Below are 20643 nucleotides of genomic sequence, written 5' to 3' on the forward strand. Positions count from 1 at the left end.
CCACACCACACCAACACACCACGCCAACACATAACACCAACACACCACGCCAACACACCACGCTAACACATCAAGCCAACACACTATACCAACACACCACACAAACACACCACACCAACACACCACACCAACACACGACGCCAACACACCACACCAACACACCATGCCAACACACCACACCACCACATCACACCAACACACCACACCAACATACCATTTTAATACATCACACCAACACACCACACCTACACATTACACGAACTCACCACACCAATACACCACGCCAACACAACACACCAACACACCAACAAACCACACCAACATCCGACACCAACACACCACGCAAAAACCCAACACCAATACACCACTCCAACACACCTCACCAACAAACCACACGAACACAACACGCCAACAAACCATGCCAACACACCACACCAACATTCTATGCCAACTCACCACACTACCACACCACACCAACACACCACACCAATACACCACACCAACACACCACGCTAACATAACACACCAACACACCACGCTAACATACCACACCAACACACCATGCCAAAACACCACACCACCACACAAACACACAACACCACCACACTACGCTAACACACCACACCAAACACACCCAGCCAACACACCACACCAACACACCATGCCAACACACCACACTACCACACCACACTAACACACCACAACACCACACCACACCATAGCAACACAAGACACCAACACACAAGATAAACACACCACACAACCACACCAACAATCCACGTCAACACACCTAACCTACACACCACACCCACATACCACACCACGTCAACACACCACGCCAACACACCACACCAACATATCACACCAACACACCACGACAACACACAACACCAACACACCACGCTAACACATCACGCCAACATACAACACCACACCAATACACCACACCACGCCAACACATCACTCTAACACACCACACCAGCACATCACACGAACACACCACACCAACACACCACACTAACACACCACACCAGCACACCACACGAACACACCACACGAACACACCACACCAACATACCATGCCAAGACACAACACCACACGAACACACCACACGAGCACACCACACAAACACACCACACCAACACACTATACAACACACCACGCCAACACACCATGCCAACACACCATACCAACATACCACACCAACACACCACGCTAACACATCACACCAACACACCACGCCAACACACCACGCCAACACACCGAACCAACACACCACGGCAACACATCACACAAACACACCACACCAACACACCACGCCAACACATCACACCGACACACCACGCGAACATACCACGCTAACACACAACGCCAACACACTATACCAACACACCACACCAACACAACACACCAACACACAACACCAACACACGACGCTAACACACCACACGAACACACAATGCCAACACACAACACCAACATACCATTTTAATACACCACACCAACACACTACACCTACACACTACATGAACTCACCACACCAACACACCACACATACACACCACACCAACACACCACGTCAACACACCACGCCAATACACTACACCAACAAACCACACCAACACACCATGCCAACACAAAACGCCAACACACCACACCAGCACACCACACGAACACACCACACGAAACCCTCACACCAACACACCACACCAGCATATCACACGAACACACCACACCAACACACCACACTAACACACCACACCAGCACACAACACGAACACACCACACGAACACACCACACCAACACACCACACAAACACACCACACCAACACACCACACTAACGCATCACACGAACACACCACACCAACACACCACACCAACACACCACACCAACACACCACACCAACACACCACTCCAACACACCACGGCCACACACCACACCAACACACCACACCAGCACACTACACAACACACCACGCCAACACACCATGCCAACACACCGTACCAACATACCACACCAACACACCACGCTAACACACCACACCAACACACCACACCAACACACCACACCACACCAACACACCACGCCAACACAACACCAACACACCACGCCAACACACCACGCTAACACATCAAGCCAACACACTATATCAACACACCACACAAACACACCACACCAACACACCACACCAACACACGACGCCAACACACCACACCAACACACTATGCCAACACACCACACCACACCACACCAACATACCATTTTAAGGGGGCATATCATTTAAATAAAAGTTGTTCAATTTGCTTATAAATTTATTTATGAAATGGTTATAGAAAGGGCTGCAACTGGTTCAAGTTTCACCATCACACCCTAAACAGAAAAGGAGAAAAAAAATACACAACGTATTATGCAACGAATGTTCAACATTCTCAAATAATCTCAGGGAACACATGTGTCAACTAAAATGTCTACTATGTGCTGTAGAAGCACAAACTCTTGTAATAATTGTAATATGTATGTGCAATATATTTATATTTAAATTTTTGTTTTTTTCTTTTTATTTTGGCCAATTTTTTTTTCTCGTTTGTTATCAAGGGATTTGCATGAAACTTGCACACCTTGCTCAATGGATGCCTATCTGCAAGGGTGCCAATTATGAACGAAATCTGTCGAAGTCAAGCTCAGCTACAGGTGGCCGAACTTGGATCTTTATTTTACTCTGGAAAGTAATTTACACCTTCAAAGTACTTCAGAGCTTTCATTTATTAATCAATTTACATGCAAATTTCACCTTATATGTAGCGTTTGTGCGTCTACAACATGGCGTAGACATTTTAGTCCAAAGTCTATTTGGTGATTTTATAAAAAATTTATAAATATCATATATTGCATATATTTTAGAAGGGTAACTTTGAATAATTATATTATTGCACTAAACACTTTTTTCATAAAACTGATCACTAGAATCCTTTATTATGTGCTAAGTCTAATATCTGAGTGTTATAGAAATGATTTTAATTGACACATGTGTTCCCTGAAACTATTTGAAAATTCGTTGCATAATTCGTTGTGTATTTTTTTTCTCCTTTTCTGGTTAGGGTGTGATGGTGAAACTTGGACCAGCTACAGCCCTTTCTATAACCATTTCATAAATAAATTTATAAGCAAATTGACCACTTGTAATTTTTAGTTGATATGCCCCCTTAATACACCACACCAACACACCTACACATTACACGAACTCACCACACCAACACACCACGCCAACACACCACACCAACAAACCACACCAACATCCGACACCAACACACCACGCAAAAACCCCACACCACTACACCACTCTAACACACCTCACCAACAAACCACGGCCACACACCACACTAACAATCCACATGAACACAACACGCCAACAAACCACGCCAACACACCACACCAACATTCTATGCCAACACACCATGCCAACACACCACACCAACACACCACGCTAACATAACACACCAACACACCATGCTAACATACCACACCAACAAACCATGCCAAAACACCACACCACCACACAAACACACAACACCACCATACTACGCTAACACACCACACCAAACACACCCGGCCAACACACCACACCAACACACCATGCCAACACACCATACCACACCAACACACCACACCACACCATAGCAACACAAAACACCAACACACAAGATGAACACACCACACAACCACACCAACAAACCACGTCAACACACCTCACCTACACAGCACACCCACACACCACGCCAACACACCACACCAACATATCACACCAACACACCACGACAACACACAACACCAACACACCACGCTAACACATCACGCCAACATACAACACCACACCAATACACCACACCACGCCAACACATCACACTAACACACCACACCAGCACATCACACGAACACACCACACCAACACACCACACTAACACACCACACCAGCACACCACACGAACACACCACACGAACACACCACACCAACATACCATGCCAAGACACAACACCACACGAACACACCACACGAGCACACCACACAAACACACCACACCAACACACTACACAACACACCACGCCAACACACCATGCCAACACACCATACCAACACATCACACCGACACACCACGCCAACATACCAAGCTAACACACTATACCAACACACCACACCAACACAACACACAACACCAACACACGACGCTAACACACCACACCAACACACAATGCCAACACACAACACCAACATACCATTTTAATACACCACACCAACACACTACACCTACACACTACATGAACTCACCACACCAACACACCACACATACACACCACACCAACACACCACGTCAACACACCACGCCAACACACCACACCAACACACTACACCAACAAACCACACCAACACACCATGCCAACACAAAACGCCAACACACCACACCAGCACACCACACCAACACACCACACCAACACCCCACACCTACACACCACACGAACTCACCACACCAACAAACCAAGACAACACACCATGCCAACACACCACACCAACAAACCACACGAACACAACACGCCAACAAACCACGCCAACACACCACACCAACATTCTATGCCAACTCACCACACTACCACACCAAACCACACCAATACACCACACCAACATACCACACCAATACGCCACGCTAACATACCACACCAACACACCATGCCAAAACACCACACCACCACATAAACACACAACACCACCGCACTACGCTAACACACCCGGCCAACACACCACACCAACACACCATGCCAACACAACACACCACCACAAGACACCAACACACCACAACACCACACCACACCATAGCAACACAAAACACCAACACACAAGATGAACACACCACACAACCACACCAACAAACCACGTCAACACACCTCACCCACACACCACACCCACACACCACGTCAACACACAACGCCAATACACCACACCAACATATCACACCAACACACCACGACAACACAACACCAACACACCACGCTTACACATCACGCCAACATACAACACCACACCAATACACCACACCCCGCCAACACATACCACTAACACACCACAGCAGGACATCACACGAACACATCACACTAACACACCACACCAGCACACCACACGAACACACCACACGAACACACCACACCAACATACCATGCCAAGACACAACACCACACGAACACACCACACGAGCACACCACATAAACACACCACACCAACACACTACACAACACACCACGTTAACACACCATGCCAACACACCATACCAACATACCACACCAACACACCACGCTAACACATCACACCAACACACCACACCAACACACCACGCCAACACACCACGCCAACACACCAAACCAACACACCACGACAACACATCACACCAAGACACCACACCAACACATCACACCGACACACCACGCCAACACACCACGCTAACACACAACGCCAACACACTATACCAACACACCACACCAACACAACACACCACACCAACACACGACGCTAACACACCACACCAACACACAATGCCAACACACCACACCAACATACAATTTTAATACACCACACCAACACACTACACCTACACACCACACCAACACACCACGTCAACACACCACGCCAACACACCACACCAACACACCACATCAACACACCACTGCAACACACTTCACCAACAAACCACGGACACACACCACACCAAATCATCACACCACACCAACGCACCACAGGAACACACCACACCAACACACCACACCACTCCAACACACCACGTCCACACACCACACCAACACACCACAGCAACACACCACGCCAACACACCACTCCAACACACCGTGCCAACACACCACACCAACACACCATGCCAACACACCACACCAACACACCACGCCAACACACCACACCAATACACGTTACGAACACACCACACCGACACACCACACACACATACCACACCAACACACCACGCTAACACACTACACCAACACACCACATCCCCACACAACACCAACACACTACACCAACACACCACGCCAACACACCACACCAACTCACCACACAACTAAACCATGCCAACACACCACACCTACACACCACACAAACTCACCACACCAACAAACCAAGCCATCACACCACACCAACACACCATGCCAACACACCATGCCAACGCACCACACCAACAAACCACGCCAACACACCACACCAATACACCACACCAACACACCACGCTAACATACCACACCAACACACCACGCTAACATACCACACCAACACACCACGCCAACTCACCTCATGAACACACCACGCCAACACACCACACCACACCACATCAACACACTACGCCAATACACCACGCCAACACACAACACCAACACACCCCACAAATACACCACACCAACATACCACTCCAACATAACACACCAACACACCATGCCAACTCACAACGCTAACACACCACACCAACACTCCACACCAACACACCATGCCAACACACCACACAAACACACCACACCAACACACCTCACCAACACACCACACCAACACACCACGCTAACATACCACACCAACACACCGTGCCAAAACACCACACCACCACACAAACACACAACACCACCACACTACGCTAACACACCACACCAAACATACCCGGCCAACACACCATGCAAACACACCACACCACACCAACACACCACAACACCACACAATACCAACACACAAGATGAACACACTACACAACAACACCAACACACCATACCTCGCGTTCACACCACACCACGCGTTCACACCTCGGGAACACACATCACCACACCACACCAACACACCATGCCAACACACCACGCCAATACACCATGCTAACACACCACCCCAACACACCACGCCAACACACCCCGCCAACACACTACGCCAACACACCACACCAACACACCACGCCAACTCACCTCATGAACACACCACGCCAACACACCACACCAACACACCACACCAACACACCACACCAACACACTACGCCAATACACCACGCCAACACACAACACCAACACACCACGCCAACACTCCACGCCAACACACCACGCCAACACACAACACCAACACACCACGTCAGCACTCCATGCCAAGACACCACGGCAACACACCACACCAACACACTACACGAACATACCACGCTAACACACCACTCCAAATGCAGGCGATGAGTCACAATAACGTGGCTGAAGTATGTTGACCAGACCACACACTAGAAGTTGAAGGGACGACGACGTTTCCGTCCGTCCTGGACCTGACCTATACCTATAATAGGTTAAGTAACAATTGTAATTACGAAGCTATAAGATGCTTATTTTAACATACTAAGTAGGTTAGGTAAGGTCGGTGTTTTCTATGAAGCTTTTCAAGGGAAACTATTATGTTTAGTATGTCACCTATGCACGCAACTAATAAGTCAATATTGACTTATTAAATTTGCGAGAACGGGTTGTCCTATTATAACCACCGAAGGAGAAGTAATAGGAATAAGAAGAGGATAGCAAGGGAGCGTAGGAGAAGACAATGAACAGAAAAAGGAAGAAGAGAGAAAGAAAAGGAAAGAGAAAGAAAGATAAATGGAAGGGGTAAGCTTATGTTAAGTCACGTTTGTTAGAGAGATTAGAGCGTGTGTTCTAGTGTGTGGTCTGGTCAACACCACTCCAACAAATCACGAAAACACACCACACCAACACACCACGCTAATACACCACACCACACCGACACACCATGACAACACACCACGCCAACACACCACACCAACACATCGCGCCAACACACCACGTCAACACACCTCACGTACACACCACACCCACACTCCACACCAACACACCACGCCAACACACCACACCAACATATCACACCAACACACCACGACAACACACAACACCAACACACCAAGCTAACACATCACGTCAACACACAACACCACACCACACCATTTTGTTCACCATATGCTGTCAGATGTTTTATTTTAAAACAATGAATATAATTTAATTTCCCAAAATATATGAATATGTTTAAAAAAGTTGTTTTATGGTCTCTGTGTGTAAAGTCGCAACCTGAGGAAGTTTTAAGCATCACTACCCCTGACGACACTATATTTGATCATATTTCCTGTTTTGTGTTCGAACAATGTTGCAGCTACTTTTATGTTGCCGGCATTCTATTCCAATAATTAGGACAGAAATCATATAATATTGCGAACAAACGATAAAAACGTTTATTAAAAGTTACTTTAAGTTGAATTATTACCGTTCAGGGTGTGCCGTTGACGCATGCGCACTGATGTAGCTGTAGGCAGGCGTCTTAATATATCCGGAGCTGAGGGCAGACACGACTCAGAATATCTCAGGAGCTGCGCGTCAACTGGTATGTGCACCCATATTCACAGTATCATATTCTCACCTTTTGACATATTATTTTATATTCATGTATTGTATGTAGATAGTGATCATGTGTAATTTAGTTTGAGGAAATATAAACAGTTTTGTTTATAACATTGTGTGTTGTTGGAAATTGGAGCCACGAACGACTGACTCGGTGTGACAGTGTTTATTTATCCCTATTTCTCAGTATATATGTCTGGTGACCTTATATTATTTATATATCTTTCTTTATTATGCACCCCATTCCCATCCCGTGGGCGGTGGTGGAAAGGTTTACAGAGGCGCATAGTTCGTTTAGCTAAGCAAGTGACAATCTTTTAATGCTAGTTACACAATTGTTATTGTTACATACACATGTACATATATAAACATCCATGTACACATATACATATCAATATTCTTTTTATATCACAAGTGATTCAACAAAAAGCTCATAACAGTCACTATTCAAGGCACTTTACATCTATGGTGAGTCACACAGTTACTAGTTTTGCTCCACACCCACCCAACTGGGCGGCAGCTTTACAGTCATGTGCGGACTATAACCTACAGTAAGAAAATTTTGGATACTTCGCTAAGATTCCGGGCAGTACATAATTAAGAATGAAGTACTTACACATTCTTGGACTCCATTGATGGTGTTATCTCCGTAATCCGCGATTTTTTCACATAACATTATATAATGACGCAAAGTAAGTTCTGCTTACAGAGTTCACAGTTAGCCAAATGTAAGTACATCAGCAGTTGTTGCAAACTCCCAGAGGTACTTGTTGTGGAGCCTAAGCCTAGCAGTGGTAACATCTAGAAGTCTGCTAAGCTTATTGGATGACCCATGGACGTGCAGTTCTTCTTGCATAATAGAATGATGATAGATTGAGCAATTGGTGTGAATTTCACTTTGCATCAAGTCTACGAGACTTTGTTGATGTGCCCTTAATATTACTTCCCTCAGACTGTTCAAAGGCAGTCCAGGATGGTGCTCAATTCTCTCTTTACGAGCAAAAGTTTTGGCTAACTCATCAGTTCTATCATGCATTCGGAGACCAGCATGGGAAGGAATCCACAGGAGACAAACTCTAACGCATCATTATATCTGTGTTTAGCATCAGACACAAACACGTCAGGGTTAAACCTTGGGAGCTGAGGGCAGTCAGGGATGAAAAGGAGTAACTTACAACTAGCGTGTCAACTTTGGACTCATATACGCACACCACCACCTCCACCGTCTCCACCACACACTACCGTCACCACCACACACCATCGGCACAACCACACAACACCGTCACCACCACCATATACCACCGTCACCACCACACACCACCGTCACCACCACACACCACCGTCACCACCCTCACCACCGTCACCACCACACACCACCACTACCATCGTCACCACCACCGTCACCACCACACACCACCATCACTACCACATACAACCATCACCACCGAACACCACCACACACCACCGTCACCACCCTCACCATTGTCACTACCACACACCACCACTACCACCGTCACCACCACCGTCACCACCACACACCACCGTCACCACCACACACCACCTTCACCACCACATACCACCGTCACCACCACACACCACCGTCACCACCGCACACCATCGTCACCACCACACACCACCGTCACCACCAAACAACACCACACACCACCCCACACCACCGTCACCACCACAACCACCGTCACCACCACACACCACCGTCACCACCACACACCACCGTCACCACCACACACCACCGTCACCACCACACACCACCGTCACCACCACACACCACCGTCACCACCACACACCACCGTCACCATCACACACCACCGTCACCACCACACACCACCATCACAACCACACACCACCGTCACCACAACACACTACCGTCAACACACACCACCGTCACCACCACACACCACCGTCACCACTACACACCACCGTCACCAACACACACCACCGTCACCAACACACACCACGGTCACCACCACACACCACCGTCACCACCACACACAACCGTCACCAACACACACCACCGTCACCAACACACACCACGGTCACCACCACACACCACCGTCACCACCACACACCACCGTCACCACCACACACCACCGTCACCAACACACACCATCGTCACCATCACACACCACCGTCACCACCACACACCACCGTCACCACCACACACCACCGTCACCACCACACACCACAGTCACTACCACACACCACCGTCACCATCACACACCACCGTCACCACCACACACCACCACACACCACCGTCACCACCACACACCACCGTCACCACCACACACCACCGTCACTACCACACACCACCGTCACCACCACACACCATCGTCACCACCAAACACCACCGTCACCACCACACACCACCGTCACTACCACACACCACCGTCACCACCACACACCACCGTCACCATCATACACCACCGTCACCACCACACACCACCGTAACCATCACACACACCGACACCATCACACACCACCGTCACCACCACACACCACAGTCACAACCACACACCACCGTCACCACCACACACCACAATCACCACCACACAATACCACACACATCCGTCACCAACACACACCACCGTCACCATCACACACCACCGTCACCACCACACACCACCGTCACAACCACACACCACCGTCACCACCACACACCACCAGCACCACACACCACCACACAGCACCGTCACCACCACACACCACCGTCACCAAAACACACTACCGTCACCACCACACACCACCGTCACCACCAAACACCACCGTCACCATCACACACCACCGTCACCACCACACACCACCGTCACCACCACACACCACCGTCGCCATCACACAACACCGTCACCACCACACGCCATCGTCACCACTACACACCACCGTCACAACCGTCACCACCACACACCACCGTCACGACCACACACCACCGTCACGACCACACACCACCGTCAACACGACACACCACCACACAAAACCGTCACCACCACACTCCACCGTCACCACCACACACCATCGTCACCACCACACACCACCGTCACAACCACACACCACAGTCACCAACACACACCACCGTCACCACCACACACAACCGTCACCACCCCACACCACCGTCACCAACACACACCACCGTCACCACCACACACCACCGTCACCACCACGCACCACCGTCACAACCACACATCACCGTCACCACCACTCACCACCGTCACCACACACCACCGTCACCACCACACACCACCGTCACCATCACACACCACCGTCACCATCACACGCCATCGTCACCACTACACACCACCGTCACCACCACACACCACCGTCACCACCACCGTCACGACCACACACCACCGGCACAACCACACACCACCACACCAACGTCACCACCACCATATACCACCGTCACCAACACACACCACCGTCACTACCACACACCACCGTCACCACCCTCACCACCGTCACCACCACACACCACCACTACCACCGTCACCATCACCGTCACCACCACACACCACCGTCACCACCACACACCACCATCACTACCACATACCACCAACACCAAAGCACACCACCACACACCACCGTCACCACCCTCACCTCCGTCACCACCACACACCACCACATACCACCGTCACCACCACCGTCACCACCACACACCACCGTCACCACCACCGTCACCACCACCGTCACCACCACACACCACCTTCACCACCACACACCACCGTCACCACCGTCACCACCACAAACCACCGTCACCACCTCACACTACCACACACCACCGTCACCAACACACACCACCGTCACCACCACACACCACCGTCACCACCACACACCACCGTCACAACCACACACCACCGTCAACACCACACACCACCGTCACCACACACCACCACACACAACCACACAGCACCGTCACCACCACACACCACCGTCACCAAAACACACCACCGTCACCATCACACACCACCGTCACCACCACACACCACCGTCACCACCACACACAACCGTCGCCATCACACAACACCGTCACCACCACACGCCATCGTCACCACTACACACCACCGTCACCACCGTCACCACCACACACCACCGTCACCACCACACACAACCGTCACCAACACACACCACCATCACCACCACACACCACTGTCGCCACCACTCACCACCGTCAACACCATACACCACTGTAACCACCACACACCACCGTCACCACCATACACCACCGTCACCACCACAGACCACCGTCACCACCACACACCACCGTCACCACCACACACCACCGTCGCCACCACACACCACTGTCACCACCACACACCACCGTCACCACCACACACCACCGTCATGACCACACCCCACCGTCGCCACCACACCCAACCGTTACCATCACACACCACCGTCACCACCACATACCACCGTCACCACCACACACCACCACACACCACCGTCACCACCACACACCGCCGTCATCACCACACACCACCGTCACCAGAACACACCACCGTCACCACCACACACCACCGTCACCACCACACACCACCATACACTACCGTCACCACCACACACCACCGTCACCAATACACACCACCGTCACCACCGCACACCAACGTCGCCACCACACACCACCGTCACAACACCACACGACCGTCACCACCACACACCACCACACACCACCGTCACCACCACACACCACCGTCGCTACCACTCACCACCGTCACCACCACACACCACCGTCACCACCATACACCACTGTCACCACCACACACCACCGCTACAACACCACATCACCGTCACCACCACTCACCACTGTCACCACCAAACACCACCGTCACCCCCACAAACCACCGTCACCAACACAGACCACCGTCACCACCACACACCACTGTCACCACCACACACCACCGTCACCACCACACACCACTGTCACCACCACACACCACCGTCACCACCACACACCACCGGCACCATCACACACCACCGTCACCACCACTGTCACCACCACACACCACCGTCACCACCACAAACCACCGTCACCACCACAGACCACCGTCACCACCACACACCACCGTCACCACCACACACCCCCGTCACCACCCACACCACTGTCACCACCACACACCACCGTCACCACCGTCACCATCACACACCACCACACACCACCGTTACCACCGTCAGCAAAACACACCACCACATACCACCGTCACCACCACACACCACTGTCACCACCACACACCACCGTCACCACCAAACACAACCGTCACCACGACACACCACCGTCACCACCACACAAAACCGTCACTACCACACACCACCGTCACCACCACACAAAACCGTCACTACCACACACCACCGTCACCACCACACACCACCGTCACCACCACACCCCCCCCGTCACCTCCCACACCACTGTCACCACCACACACCACCGTCACCACCACACACCACCGTCACCATCACACACCACCGTCACCACCACACACCACCGTCCACCACCACACACCACCGTCACCACCACACACCACCGTCACCACCACACAAAACCGTCACTACCACACACCACCGTCACCACCACACACCACCGTCACCACCACACCCCCCCCGTCACCTCCCACACCACTGTCACCACCACACACCACCGTCACCACCACACACCACCGTCACCATCACACACCACCGTCACCACCACACACCACCGTCCACCACCACACACCACCGTCACCACTGTCACCACCACACACCACCACACACCACCACTCACCACCGTCACCAACCTCACCACCGTCAACACCATACACCACAACACACCACCACACACCACCGTCACCAATTCACACCACTGTCACCACCACACACCACCATCACCACACACACCACCGATACCACCACACACCATTGTCACCAGCGCACACCACCGTCACAGTAGTAGGGAGTAAGAGCCACAGACGATTTTTTTTTTGGGGGAGAGGACCCCTGTGGACTGTAAGAGCCACAGACGATTTTTTTTTCTGGGAGAAAAATCCCCTGTGGATCTTAGGGGTTTTCAGGCAAATTTGGGGAGTCACAGATTTGGAAGTAAGGAATTCTTATGAGAAAAATAATTTCCGAGATCTTAGAAGTTTGTTAATCATTCTTATGATGAAAATAAGTAGGAAAATCTTAAAGAAAAGTTTTAGAAAAAATCGTGTTTGTGTCACAGCATTTCCAGGTAAACTCTATGGACAACCTTTGCCCGTTTTCAATCACACATTTGTAAAAGGACCATTTTCAGAGAATATTGTCTTAGATATTTTGTTAAGGAAAACAGACAACTTATCCATAACATTTAGTTTTATATCCATTTACGGCTATTTCGCCTGTAATCTGTGAAAACTTGTCAGAGTCCATTTTATACCCAATTTTTGGCAGAGTCCAGTTTATGCTCAAATTCGCCAGAGTCTACTTTGAGAGCAAAATTAGTCGGAGACAGTTTTAAGCTCATATTTCATCAGAGTCCAATTATCAACAGAAATTCACCAGAGTCTACTTTGAGAGCAAAATTAGTCAGAGACAGTATTTAGCTCATATTTCATCAGAGTCCAATTATCAACAGAAATTCACCAGAGTCTACTTTGAGAGCAAAATTAGTCAGAGACAGTATTTAGCTCATATTTCATCAGAGTCCAATTTATACCTAAAAATGAACAGAGTCTACTTTGAGAGCAAAATTAGTCAGAGACAGTTTTAAGCTCATATTTCATCAGAGTCCAATTATCAACAGAAATTCGCCAGAGTCTACTTTGAGAGCAAATTTCATCAGTGTCCTGTAATCTGTGAAAATTTGACAGAGTCCATTTTATACCCAATTTTCGTCAGAGTCCAGTTTATGCTCAAATTCGCCAGAGTCTACTTTAATAGCAAAATTCATCAGAGTCCAGTTTTCTAGCAAATTTCATCAGTGTCCTGTAATCTGTGAAAATTTGACAGAGTCCAGTTCTTGATCGAAATTCATCAAAGTCCAGTTTATACCGAAAATTCGCCAGAGTCTACTTTGTGCCAAAATATTCAGAGTCCAGTTCATGATCGAAATTAATCAGAGTCCAATTAAAGACCCAAATTTGACAGAGACCACATTTTCGCTACTAGCAGTCCAATCCCCCTGAAATTTTAAACAGTCATATTTCAGACGTAGTAAATAAGATCAAGTCAGTTACTGAGCTCCAGCTCTTGTCCCCCACCCTCTTCCACCCTCAAGTCTTTGTAAATAAACCATCAATTTCCCCGAAATTTTTACCCTCTGTATTTCAGACATAGTAAATATGAAGTAACAAATATAAAACTCTAGCTCTTGTCCTCTGTCCAAGTTCACTCATGTAAATTCATTACTATCAGTCCAAATCCCCCTGAGATTTAAACACTCAACTACATTTTCAGACATAGTAAATAAGATCAAGTCAGTTACCGAGCTCCAGCTCTTGTCCCCCTGTATTTGCATATTTTCTCTATATTCAGCTGTGTTCTTCACTTTTTGTCCGTGTTTTCTGTGTTCATTCCATGTTCTACAAATGTTCACAGTCCCATTCAGTTCATATTTTCACAAGTATCTCCATTTTTTTCTATAATCTTTCTCTTAGTCTCATTACTTTCTTTACAAATTCTAGTCATATTTTCTATGTTTTCATGTTCATCACATGTTCTCTTTATAACTTTTATACTCAATATTCATGTTCTCAATGTTCTAGCTTGTTCTTCACACGTTCAGTGTTCATTCTTTGTATTCCCTATGTTCTTTGTCAATATTCATGTTCCTCTACAAGTTCATATTCCCAGCATGTTCACTGTATTCATCAACTTTTTCTTACATGTTTTCTGTGTTCACCGTATGTTCACTGTGTTCATTCCCTTACTTAACCTCAATTTTTTTTATGTTCTTTGTTTCTTCCATTCACTAACTAGTTCTTTGTCAAATATTAGCATCAGCAATACAGTTTCCTCAACAATTTTAGTCACCAAGTTTTTATTTGCAAAAACTATGTCAAAGTAATTCTCGTAGTCAACTTAATAGTTCTACCAGCCATGTTCTTAAACAAATCTACACTTTATTCAGTTCCAAATTTACAAAGACAAACCTTTCTTGTAACTTCTTAACTAAAAATCTTTCGCCAATCAACTGAAACATAGTCACTTTCCTCATTTCTCAACTAACTTATTATCCAATCAACCAAAAAAATTGTCAAAGGAATCTTTCCAACACTGTTCATAACTAAACTTATTCCCTAGTCATCAGAAAATAACCGTGTTCTTCATGTTTCATTATCATTTCATAACTAAAAAATCTTTCGCCAATCAACTAAAAAACATAGTCACTTTCGTCATTTCTCAACTAAACTTATTATCCAGTCAACTAAAAATAGTCAGAAATATCCTCGTTCAACACTGTTCTTAACTAAAACAACCTTTCTCTTAGCTAAAAATTGTCAAAGGAAACTTTTTCAGCACTTTCTTAACAGGCGCTATGTTTCATCAAGAAAAATTGTCAAAGGAAACTTTCCAAAACTGTTCATAACTAAACTTATTCCCTAGTCATCAGAAAATAACCGTGTTCTTCATGTTTCATTGTCATTTCATAACTAAAATTATCTGCCAATCATCAGAAAAAGTCATGTTCATCACGTTTTGGCTTTTGCTCAACTAAAAGTATTCATCGGTCAACTGAAAATAGTTACTTCATCATGTTTCCTTGTCATTTCTTAACTGAAATATCACTTCTCTCATCTGAAAATAGTCAGGATTATCCTCATTCAACATCGTTCTTAACTAAAACAGCCTTTCGCTTAGCTAAAAATTGTCAAAGGAATCTTTTCAACGCTGTTCATAACTAACTTTATCCATAGTCAAGTAAGAAAATATAGTCAAAGATATCTATCATCGTCATTCTTAACTGACATTATACTTTGCGGAGCACTAAAATAGTCACTGTCGTCATATTTGTCTTTTTCCTCAACTAAAATAGTCAAATGTAACTTTTTCAACACTTTCGTAACTAAAATTATATGTCGCTAAGTAAGAAAAAATAGTCAAATGTAACTTTTTCAACACTTTCGTAACTAAAATTATATGTCGCTAAGTAAGAAAAAAATAGTCAAAGGTGCTCTCCGTTACACCAAAGTTACTCTTCGAGAAATCAAAGACACTCTTCAATACATCAAGGACTTACTCAAAGACACCAAAGTTACACTCTAAGACATCCTTCGAGACATCAAAGACATCCTTTAAGACTTCAAGGGCACTCTTCGAGATATCAAAAGACACTCTCAAACACTCAAAAATTTACTCGCATCCCTCAAAGTTATTCTCGGAGCTATCAAAAAGTTAATCTCAGAGCTATCAAATTATTCTCGATGTCATCAAAAAGTATTTTCTCGTTCATCAAAGTTAATCTCAGAGTTAACAAAGGTAATCTCAAACTCACTCTCGTACATCAAAGTTGTTTCAAAGACATCAAAGTTAATCTCAGAGTTATCCAAAGATATTCTCATGTCCACAAAAGTTATTCTGAGCTATCAAAGTTAATCTCAAACATCTCCGTTCATAAAAGTTATTCTCTAAGAGCTATCAAAAGTTATTCTCAGTCATCAAAGTTATTCCAAGAGACGTCAAAGTTAATCCAAGACATCATCTTTCATCAAAGATATTCTCTCTAAGCCATCAATGTTCTTCTCTAAGACATAAAAGTTATTCTCTATGTCATCAAAAAGTTATTCTCTGAGCTAACAAAATACTACTCATGTTCTCAAAGACATTCTCCAATTCATCAAAGTCGTTTCAAAGACATCAAAGTTAATCTCAGAGTTATCCAAAGACATTCTCAAAGTCATCTAAAGTTATTCTCTAAGACATCAAAGTTATTCTAAGAGTTATCAAAAGTTATTCTCAGTCATGTTATGTTATTCTCTAACTCACTTCCATTCATCAAAGACATTCTCTAAGCCCTCAAAGTTATTCTCTAAGACAACAAAGTCATTCCCAGAGTCATCAAAAAGTTATTCTTCGAAACATAAAATTTGCTCTGTAAGACATCTTCGTTCATCAAACTTATTCTCAGAGATATCTAAAGTTATTCTCGGAGCTATCAAAAAGTTAATCTCTAAAACAACAAAAGTTATTATCAGAGCTACCCAAAGCTATTCTCAGAGTCGCCTTCGTTCGTCAGAGCAACTTTCAAAACATCTTTGTTCAACAAACATTGTTTTCAAAGTCATCAAAAGTTAATCTAAGACATCTGCTTTCATCAAAGTTATTTTCAGAGACATCTAAAGTTATTATGTAAGACATAAAAGTTATTCTCAGAGACATCAAATGTTATTCTCGAAGTCATCAAAAGATATTTTCAGAGACATCTAAAGTTAATTTCTATGTTATAAAGTTATTCTCAGAGACATCTAAAGTTAATCTTGGTCATCAAAGTTGTTCTCTAAACATCAATGTTGTTCTCCAAGACATCAAAGATGTTCTCAAAATCATAAAAGTTATTCCCAGAGCTATCAAAGTTATTCTCAAAGTCATCAAAGTTATTCAAAGAGCTAACAAAAGTTATTCTCTAAGTAACCTTTCGTTCATCAGAGAAGCTTTCTAAGACATCTTCGTTCATCAATGTTGATCTCTAAGTCACCTTTGTTCATCAAAGAAACTATCCTTCTTCCATCAAGTTATACTTTAAGACAACATTGTTGTTCTCTAAGACATCTTCAGGCATAAAATTTCTCCCCAAATGTAACTAGTTCAGCTTTTCATATCAAACTTACACTTCTGTTAAATATATTTTATTAGACATTTTACCTTTTAAACTGTTCTCTGAACTACACTGTTCAAACCTACGTAACCTATCCTCTCCACCCAATGTTACTTAGTTAACGTAACGTTCCTAAACCTAACTTTACCTATCCTATCCTAACATAACTTACCTTACCTTACCTACCTTTCCTAACTTAACCTGCTTAACCTATCTTACCTAACTTTACCTATATTACCTTACCATACCTTACCTATCTTACCTGACTTTACCTACCTTTCCTAACTTAACCTGCTTAACCTATCTTACCTAACTTTACCTATATTACCTTACCATACCTTACCTATCTTACCTGACTTTACCTATCTTACCTAACTTAACCTGCATAACCTAACTTTACCTATGTTACCTTACCTACCTTACTTATCTTACCTAACCTAACTTTACCTATGTTACCTTACCTTACCTACCTTTCCTAACTTATCCTGCTTAACCTATCTTACCTAACTTTACCTATGTTACCTTACCTTACCTACCTTTCCTAACTTATCCTGCTTAACCTATCTTACCTATCTTACCTAACTTTACCTATCTTACCTAACTTAACTTTCATAACCTAACTTTACCTATGTTACCTTACCTTAACTTACCTATCTTACCTATCCTAACGTAACCTAACTTGCTTTACCTAACTTAATCTTACATTCCCAAACTGATGTATCCTAACTTATCTAGTCCAACCAGACATGCTCTAACTTACATAAGTATTCCTTCTTGTCTTTTGTGTTTCGTCAATCATTGTCTCATATTCATTTACTCATTTCATTAGTTAATTTCTCAAATGGTCACTTATGCATTTCAAGTGCTATTTGTTAGAGATTGGATATTTAAGCATTTCAAAGAATTTTTGTTATATATGGGCATTTACTCATTTCAAGGGATAATTTCTCAAATGGTCACTTATGCATTTCAAGTGCTATTTGTTAGAGATTGGATATTTAAGCATTTCAAAGAATTTTTGTTATATATGGGCATTTACTCATTTCAAGGGATAATTTCTCAAATGGACGTTTTTTGCATTTCAAGTGTTATTTGTTTAAGATTGGGTGTTTAACCATTTCAAAGGTTTTTCATATATATGGGAACTTACTCGTTTCAAGGGCCAATTTCTCAAATGGTCATTTTTGCAGATCAAGGGTTATTTGTTAAAGTTCATCAAGTTGCTCATAAGTTGTATTTATTATGTTTGTTATCATATGTTCATATTCCCCAACCCCTTAACCTAACCTCTTGTAATCTTAGTGTATTTGGTAGGTTCTATCATATGTTCTTATTCCCCAACCCCTTAACCTAACTTTTCAGATGTAGTTTGTTGAATATATTATCCTTTTCCTAACCTTTCAG

At 45.5% G+C, this 20643-nt stretch overlaps 1 protein-coding gene across 5 annotated transcripts in view; it reads left to right on the top strand.

Moving 5' to 3' along the window:
• The first annotated feature begins 8386 nt into the window (after positions 1 to 8386).
• LOC123770546 (uncharacterized) overlaps positions 8387 to 20643 on the top strand; it is an 85398-nt gene continuing 73141 nt past the window's right edge. For 3 of the 5 annotated variants that reach the window (XR_011222201.1, XM_069301894.1, XM_069301895.1), the window contains exon 1: positions 8387 to 8448. The gene's annotated coding sequence lies outside the window, so the exon portion shown is untranslated. The remainder of the gene's footprint in view (positions 8449 to 20643) is intronic. The other 2 variants (XM_069301893.1, XM_069301896.1) reach the window with 1 other exon arrangement.

This window comes from Procambarus clarkii, chromosome 46 (genome assembly GCF_040958095.1).
Source record: "Procambarus clarkii isolate CNS0578487 chromosome 46, FALCON_Pclarkii_2.0, whole genome shotgun sequence".
Taxonomy (NCBI): domain Eukaryota; kingdom Metazoa; phylum Arthropoda; class Malacostraca; order Decapoda; family Cambaridae; genus Procambarus; species Procambarus clarkii.